Source organism: Carassius gibelio, chromosome A5, assembly GCF_023724105.1.
Source record: "Carassius gibelio isolate Cgi1373 ecotype wild population from Czech Republic chromosome A5, carGib1.2-hapl.c, whole genome shotgun sequence".
Classification (NCBI taxonomy): Eukaryota; Metazoa; Chordata; class Actinopteri; order Cypriniformes; family Cyprinidae; genus Carassius; species Carassius gibelio.
In genome coordinates this window covers 28,064,764-28,073,323 of record NC_068375.1, presented here as the reverse complement: position 1 = coordinate 28,073,323, position 8,560 = coordinate 28,064,764, and positions in this window count along the sequence as shown.

The following is an 8,560-nucleotide window of genomic DNA, read 5'->3' as shown; positions in this document are numbered from 1 at the left end:
CGGGAACGGTTTCCTTACCGTAGTGATGTAAATGACATATTGCATTGTGCTGACTTAAATGAGAGCCTGATTGATTGATCCTGCAATCAAAAATTGACATTTTAAATGTTTATATTAATGGACGTGATGCAGTGGAAAAGTCTGTCAGTATACTGTAAATACTGAATATGACCGCTTATACTGGTCTCTCATTTGGCTAGCAACAACCCGACTATAATAGGAATAGGAATAAGTTAAGAAATATCAATAAAAGTGCCCCTCTTAATCCGTGGAGTCTCTAACAATGGCTCACTTGGGTCAAATGATACCTGAGCACATGGGATTCCCTCAGTGCTTCATCTGCAGGTGGGAGATTACTGCAGACTTCGCAGCAGATTTTTTTCTGTAAGCATAAACTGCCTTTAAAATCTCTAAATTGGCTGAGACTGAACAAAAACAGAGATTACGGCATCTTCACGGTCAGTTAGAGCCACGATCCGGGCGGTGAAATTCAGTTGCCAATATCAACACCTTGTAGCTACACAGGCAAACATAAAGAACGTTATTAAATGACTTTTCAAGGTGTACCTGGAAATACAAATGCATGGTGGTGAAAGCTTTGAATGCCTGTCCTGATTTTGTGTGCTCTGAAGAATAGCTGTGGGGGGAAATGTGATGTGCGGAGAATTTTTGTAGGTTTCCTTCGACTTCTTTTTTTTTTCTCCCTGTCTGCTTACCTTCATTTTCTTTGTATTAGGTTTTTTTTTCATAATTGACCCTTCACTAAGCCCTGCCCTACAGGTACCAGTAGTAGTTTTGGTGGCCCATTTCGAGCCTATGTCTCTAAGATGGACACAACCGTTTCTGAGAATGGTCAGTAGGCGGGGCTTAGTCAAGTGCCAATTCTGTAGTTATTCTGTTGTACAATCATTCACTCGTGCACACCCCTTGTACTGGACAAGGCCAGAGTAAAATTAGCTCTTCAGGCACCTCCCTTGATACAGTCACAGCAATATGATACTGAGGTACAGTGGATTATGGGACAAAAGGGGAGGATGAGAGATGTTGGGCTGAAGTGACCACCTGCTGCTGTTCTTGACTGAGGTTGTGACAGTTGTGTCCATTTTCCAAAACAAATGCCCATGCGACTGGCATGTTTGTGAGCTGAGCTTTCATTTTTTCAAGCAGCAGGCTTGTTAAGATGCAGTATGTTCAGAATATGTTGGACGGTAAATGACTGTGAACTGAAAGTGTCTCACTGTTTGGCAGGTGCAGACAGCTCATTCCGGGAATAAATGAACCACACTGCTCTGTTCCTGATCTTTTTAGAAATTCTGAACACCCTGTGATGCTTCTGCTGAATTGGATCTTCCTTGCATTTGCCACACTATATTCATATACTATCAAGTTAATGTTTTTTTTTTTTTTAAGAATTATCTTATGATCACCAAAGTTGCACCAAATCAGTATTTTAGATTTCTGAAGGATCAGTTGACACTGAAGACTGGAGGAAAATTCAGCTTTGCCATCGCATATAAAAATATTAAACAGTTTGTTTAAATTGTAATAATAGTTTTATTATATGTTTTATCAAAACACATGCAGCCTTGGTGAGGATAAGAGACTTCTTTCAAAAACATGAACATATTTTATTCCACTATCTTTCTTTAATTGTGACCAGTAATAGCCTATACATTTCTGGACCCAAAAGGGAACATTTTGTCAGTGTTGATGTCTATGTCATTCCAAACCTTTATGAAATTGAAACCTTTATGGTTTCTTCTGTTGAATGGAAAATAAGATACTTTGAAGAATGTTTCAGCTGTTTTTGCCCATACAAATAAATGTCTCAACACTAGAACCCCATTTTTTAGAATATTTTAGTTTGTGATCCCCAGATAAAAAGTCATAAAGGTTTGGAACAGCATTAGGGCAAGTAAACGAAGATTGATTTGTAATTTTTGGTAAGTGATCCCTGTAAGATGAACATGAAGAATGTCTGATGATCGCATACAAAAAAAAAAGAGATTTTTGTTCATCTGTCAGACTGGGTTTTGTAACACTTCTATGGACCATATTTATCTATGTGAGTGTGAGCACAAGAGGATTTGCTTTCTTCAGCTCTATCTCTCTATAATCAGAGTAATTACTCTAGAGAAGAGAACACAGAGGGGAGGACAACAGCTGTGTATGAATGCATTCACACACAGACTCATCCACCCTCCAGCATTCCTTACATCCCTCCCAAGGCCATTCTGCATGGCCACTTAATTTCACTCAAAGTTATTATTCATGTTCGTATGTAAACATAGTGAGTGTGAGTAAGTGTGTGCATGTTTTAACATACCTCTACATGAGTCCAGCTGGTATAGTTCATCAGTTATTCAGAAAAAAAAGTGCTTTGATTTCCATCCAGCACAGGAGGCCTGGGCTGTTGGTTTCACTGACTTGAAATGTCCCAAAAGACTCTGATCTCAAGAACTCTTGGCAACACTTTCACTAGTTACATTAATGGGGTCATAACATCATTTTATATATATTTATATATAGTTTGTTTGTGTCTTGCATCAAGCGCAGTCATAATTTACTTAAGACCATCTTCTACCTTCTCTATGACGTTTTGAATTTATCAAGCAATTTTGCAGCTGTATCTTTAGGTTTTCTGTATAAGGGCTTCTGTGTATTCCTCTTCTTCTTTTTATTGGTGTAAAGAGTACCAGCGCTTACTTGTGTCTTGGGGATTTGTTGTCTCCATTTTTCAGTAAAACTCTGTTAGCAAAGCCTGCATTACAATGTGACAGGTTCGCAAAACAACATCTGCGCTCTTATAAGTAAGGTCATACTGAAATGATTGGGACCTTGGTAAAATATAACTTCAGTTCCTTTAGAAGGCCATGCAGAATCTCAGATGCCACCTCACATCTTGTATCATACAGTTTATGCCTTTTATCATTCATTTTTGTATGCTTTTAGTTACTTTCAACATCAAATGTTTTAATTAAATAGATCAAGAACAATTTGACCCCTATATCAGACATTATTATATAACAAAAGGGGGTACAGCTCATTATTTTATGTTATGTAAAGAGTTAAAAATGTAATTAAACTTTAACTCATATATTCTTATTCCTGTTTGAAAGTACATCAATGGATCTTTTAAGAATATAGTTGTTAATGACTTATTCATGAAATTTTAACCTTATGTTGGCTATTAGTGAGTTTACCAGGCTAAATAGTATATGTAAATATCTCCTATATGCTTTTGGCGGTGGTTTCTCAAATATGTGTTTTTTTTATTATTATTATATTCTAAAGGAGTTACTTTATTATGTTGTATGACTGAACATGCATCAAAAAAATAAACCAGATATTGGCTAAACCAAACATTCAGTGCCAGTATAGGCCAAGTTGTAACTAAAATAATAGCCATGCACCTTTGCTTTCAGTGTTGAGCTGGGTTTGCTCTTATGTGTGTTTTTGTGAATGATTTTGTATGCATATGCTTCTGTATACTTTGTCTAAAATATCTGTATTCAGGCCTGTGTGTGCTTTGAGTTTGAACATCTCTATATGGCATTAGAAGTCATGGAGCAAATCAAGCAGGTACAGCTAGTTAAGAGAGATTGCATTAATCATTTGTGACACAAAATGAGCCATTGAAGTTAATAAGCAGAGAGAAAGACAAAAGTCTGTGTCTCAGAGTAAAAGGTTAGAGCTATCAGTGCCTTGTTGAAATTCCACTCAGTTTGTCTGGTCAAATGTTGAGTTGTGCCCCGTCTTCAGAACAGGGTGGATCTTTGTTGCTCCTATGAAAGCTGTCAAAAAGAGTTCGTCTAAAACAATCTGTTTTGCCGCCCTCTTTCTTAAGAAGTTTTTGGAGTCTGGAGAATTCATTATGTATTCAGTGCTGTAGTTGACTTTGTGTTATGCTAAAATTATTCATTTTAAATATACGTTTTAAGGTTTTATTTAGTACTATATTTGTATTATTTTAAAATAAATGGTTTCTACATGTTTATTGAATAAATCACATTTCTAATTCAGTTTTTAGGGATGCACAGTACATTTACATTTAAACTAATAATTTTATAAAAAGAAATTGAATGTAATCTTTAGAAAACTTCAAAATGAATATTGATTTTTCAAAGAATATATTATAATGTTGTGGAATTTATATGTAGGCTACTTCTAGGTTCTGTCATTTATCAGTTTTTAGCCATATAACATAAAGTAATCATTGGCTTTTCTTTATTAGTATTTTAATATCACTGCATCCATACTAATTTTATGCATTAAACTAAGAACTTCTTGGAAATTATTAGAGACGACAGAAATGTTATTACTTAGTTGAGTAAAAAAGTTTTAGCATGTGAGGAAAAGCAATGAGACTGAGAAAACCAAAACCAAATAAATAGCTCAGACTTGATAGACGGTAAAAACAGACTAAATGAAACAATCAATGGACCAAATCATTGAGTGAGTGAGGGAGAAAGATAAAATAGAAATATAGATCTCTTGAGACTTTACAAAGATGAAGGAAAGTCTAAATATTAAGCCTGGTCTTTACTTCTTATGGAAGCAGTACAGGTACAAGGGGTATGATTGACAGCCAGACTACAAGATGATGCATGTGATGTTCTGCTAATAATAATGAACTCAAAGACTTCAGAGGATCTTGAAGCAAGTCAGGGACTTCCTATGAGGATTTTTCTTGCAATTCATTGAGGTTTCCACTTCAAGGATGGTTTACATTCTTTTACCTGATCCATTTGTGGAATAGCAAGGACGGTGGTCTTCCAATTGAGTTTTTGGTTGTCAGTGCCTCTATCCAACCCTCACAGCCTTGTAGATGCTAAATCTACGCAGAACAGTTCTGGCATGTCAACATCTTTCAAGATGACACACACACACGCACAAAAAAAAAAAAAAAAAAAAAAGTGAGTCTCATTTTGAGTGAATGTCTCTTTTATAAAGATAAAATGTGTACAATGACCCTTAAAACAGAAGAGCTCTTGAAATGTTTGTGAACTCACACTTTCAAATCAGTGCCTGAATACAAACTGTCTTTCTAGAGCCTGTCTTCTTAGTTGTTAAATTGTGAAATGTGCAGTTGTTCAATTTAAAAGATGTTACAATTCATCACTAAATTCATACTGTTATTATTTTCCTCAGTAGAATGTTTGTATTGGAAAACCAGTCGCTTATGTCCCTTTAAGTTGTTTAGTCAAGTCATATAGAAATTGTATTGTAAGTCTAAGTGTAAATATGTAACCTGCATTTAAAGAATAAACAAAACTCACTATTAATTGTTTTGTTTTGTTTTGTTTTTAAATCAATTTAAGAGTGTGCTGAGCAGTGAGATCCAAACTGGTCATCATAAAACCATCCTCTTTTTTGTATGTTATGCCTAGAAACGAATATCAGACGAATGTATGTGTGCTGTGTTTTGTTTGTATACTGAAATGTTTCTCTTCTGTCTCTTCTCCTCCTCACAAATCAAAGCAGGCTAAATCAGTGCTGAGGCCAGAGGCTCCAGTGACCGTGTCAATTTCAGGAGTGAACATGCATCAGGTTTAAAAACACGTATTAGACCGTCCAAACATTGAGCAATTGCATTTTAAACATATATAACGTATATTGAACCACTAACTCATAATAACTCCAAAATATTTAACATGCATTTAAGTTATTATATCTCATATAGGGTAGGCCTACTATTATCTAAATAAATCCAAAATAGAGAGCAGAGCTATAGAGCAACCTTCTAAGTCGTGGTTCAAACCCTCCGGACACCGGGTTTGTCAGAAGTGAAATGGCAGGAGGGAGAAAAAACACAAAAGACTCGAGCTGCCCCTCTGGTTTCTCCTTCCTGACATCCTTTTTCTTCGGTTTCCCATCAAGCTCTCCACACGTGATTAAATAATAACAACAATGATGTGCTTGGCCTGCAGCAAACACATTGGATTTGACAAATTAAATTGCTTCTTGTTGACAGAGCATGTGGAATAAGGAGGAGTGTGCTGGTGATTTGTCTGTTGTAGACGTAAGAATAGCCGTTTCTCTGTTTTATATTATGGATTTGTTTCTCTATCCCTCTTCATCCTCCTTTCATATCTGTAGTAGATTTCATGTCCCACATTGCACTGCCCTTGGTATTGCACCGTTAATCTCTCACTCATCTGGATTCAGACAGCATTTCTACATATAATCTAATGCTAACATCCTGTTGTGGGGAAACTTAAAGGTCAATCTGAAATTCTGCAACAAACAGCAGCTTGGTAATCAATCTCATCATTAGAAAAGAAAAGAAATAATTATTTTTCATCCTCAGTGCATTTTATGAATAGATATAATACATCATCCAAAATAGATTCAGATTCAGCATCATTTTATATTTAGACTTTGAAGGGTTGTTCCAAGACTGTATTGCCATTTTAAGGGAACTTCATTAAAATTATGTGACAATCCCAAAGCATGAAGCTGCTGAAGCTCAAAGCTAGTTTCACACATACTTATGTTCTAGAACAGCTAATGAGCTGCATCCATAGGCATCGTATACTGTACACTGCAATGACAAAAAGAATGCTCCGAATGGTAATCTACCCTCAGACTGCTTGTTTGGCCAAAATCTAAGGCAGCAGGGAGTGTATTCTTCAGAAAATAAGGCAATCCCAAAATGCAATGCATTAATGTCTGTTGAAAACAGAAAATAATGCTAATTACAAATATATGGATTTATGAAATATAAGAAATACAAATATATTTAATAAAACATTATGTTTGTCTGTATGTATGTATATACATTTATATATTTATAATATACATACATACATACATATATCTAAACATACATACACGTAATTAGGTTTTTACTTTTTTTATTGTTCATATATAATAAGTCAAAAATAAATAATAATAAACTTTTCTAATAACTCTGATAAGAAATTTATTTGAGCACCAAATCAGTATATTAGAATGATTTCTGACAGATCATGTGACACTGAAGACTTGAGTAAAGGCTACTTAAAAATTCAGCTTTGTCATCACTGGAATAAATTGCATATTGAAATGTGTTCAATTAGAAGACGGTTATTTTAAATTGTAATAACATTTCACAGTATTGCTATTCTACTGTATTTTAATGAATAAATGAATGCAGCCTGGGTGAGCATATGAAATGTAAGAGTAAAATCTTGTGCTCACTGTGTTTTGGGAAAAGAACCACTTATCGTGTCCAATCTCATTTGAGACTTGAGTGAATGCGGCGGCCTTAGCCAGTGTAGACAGATTTCACCTGCTCATGACAAAGACTAAAGGTCTCTCCTTCCTCTCTGTTCAGTCTAATGGGAAGCAGTAAGGGATTGACATTCTCTCCTCGCATTCATCCTCCTTCTGTCCCCTTCTATCTATCTCTCATTTGCTCTGCAGGAGGGGATGTTGACATTCCAGTATGGAGGAGGGTGGGATAACCCCCACCGAGACCATGACCCTTAGTAGAGGGGCACAGGATGAGAAACGCCCGCATTAGCCTCATCCTGCTTCCTCTGCCAATTATAATTTCTCAACATGGTGAAACCACCATGCCAAAATCTCCCAGCGAGGCAGTTTGGTGGGTACCATACAAAAAAAAAACAACAACTTTTTTTTAGAAACATTTTGACACCAAAACTTATGCATTATACACCAGCCTCTGTTTCAATACATTACTTGAAACACGGTGAGAGCCTGTAATGGTTTTAACTACCACACTGATGGGTGCAGGTGCATTATGTCCTGTTCCACAGCTGTAGATATAAACACCATATTAACTGCACCAAGTACCTTTTACGCATTGAAATGCTCTGTTATAATGGAAACTAAAAGCTGCAAATACTGCATAAACTCTATCATTAGCACATCAGTTTTACTACACGCCTGATGAATTACTAGTTGCATCTCTGCCACTATTAGAGTATATATCGAGAATATAATACAGTAAGTGTCATAATAGAAGACGTGATCTAACAGCAAATGTGAAGGCGAGGTTAAACTGTTGTCTTGAGTGAGTGGTTTCCTCTGACTTAATCTATGGTCTTGAAGACAGCTGGAGTCCTATTGGATGTAGCGAGCCAGTGATTGTTAATATAACAGTATGACACATTGACGGAGGGCCTGTATCTTTGTGTGCATTTCACCCTTCCTTCACTAATGGAATTAAAAGACTATTGCTAGATCCCAGCCAGCTGGACGCTGCATACAGAAAACAGCTTTGACATTCACGAAGATATATGCATGCATATGTACATATGCATACACAAATATGCATGGAAACATTAAGGCCTTTTTGCTCAAGGCAGGAGCATGCTCACTGCTTTCACAGCATTACACTGAAAAAAAAAAAAAAAACTTTCAATGCGACTCAATTATAATACATTTGTCTGCTGTTGTTTTATTTTGCATTATGAAACGGCCCCTGAAACTTTAAACTCTCGGAATGATTTCTGCTTATTTTACTACTACTAACCTTCAAAAATTTGAAAGAAACTTTAGTAAAAGTTAAAAAAAGGATAAGAAATCTCTTATCCTCACCAAGGCGGAATTT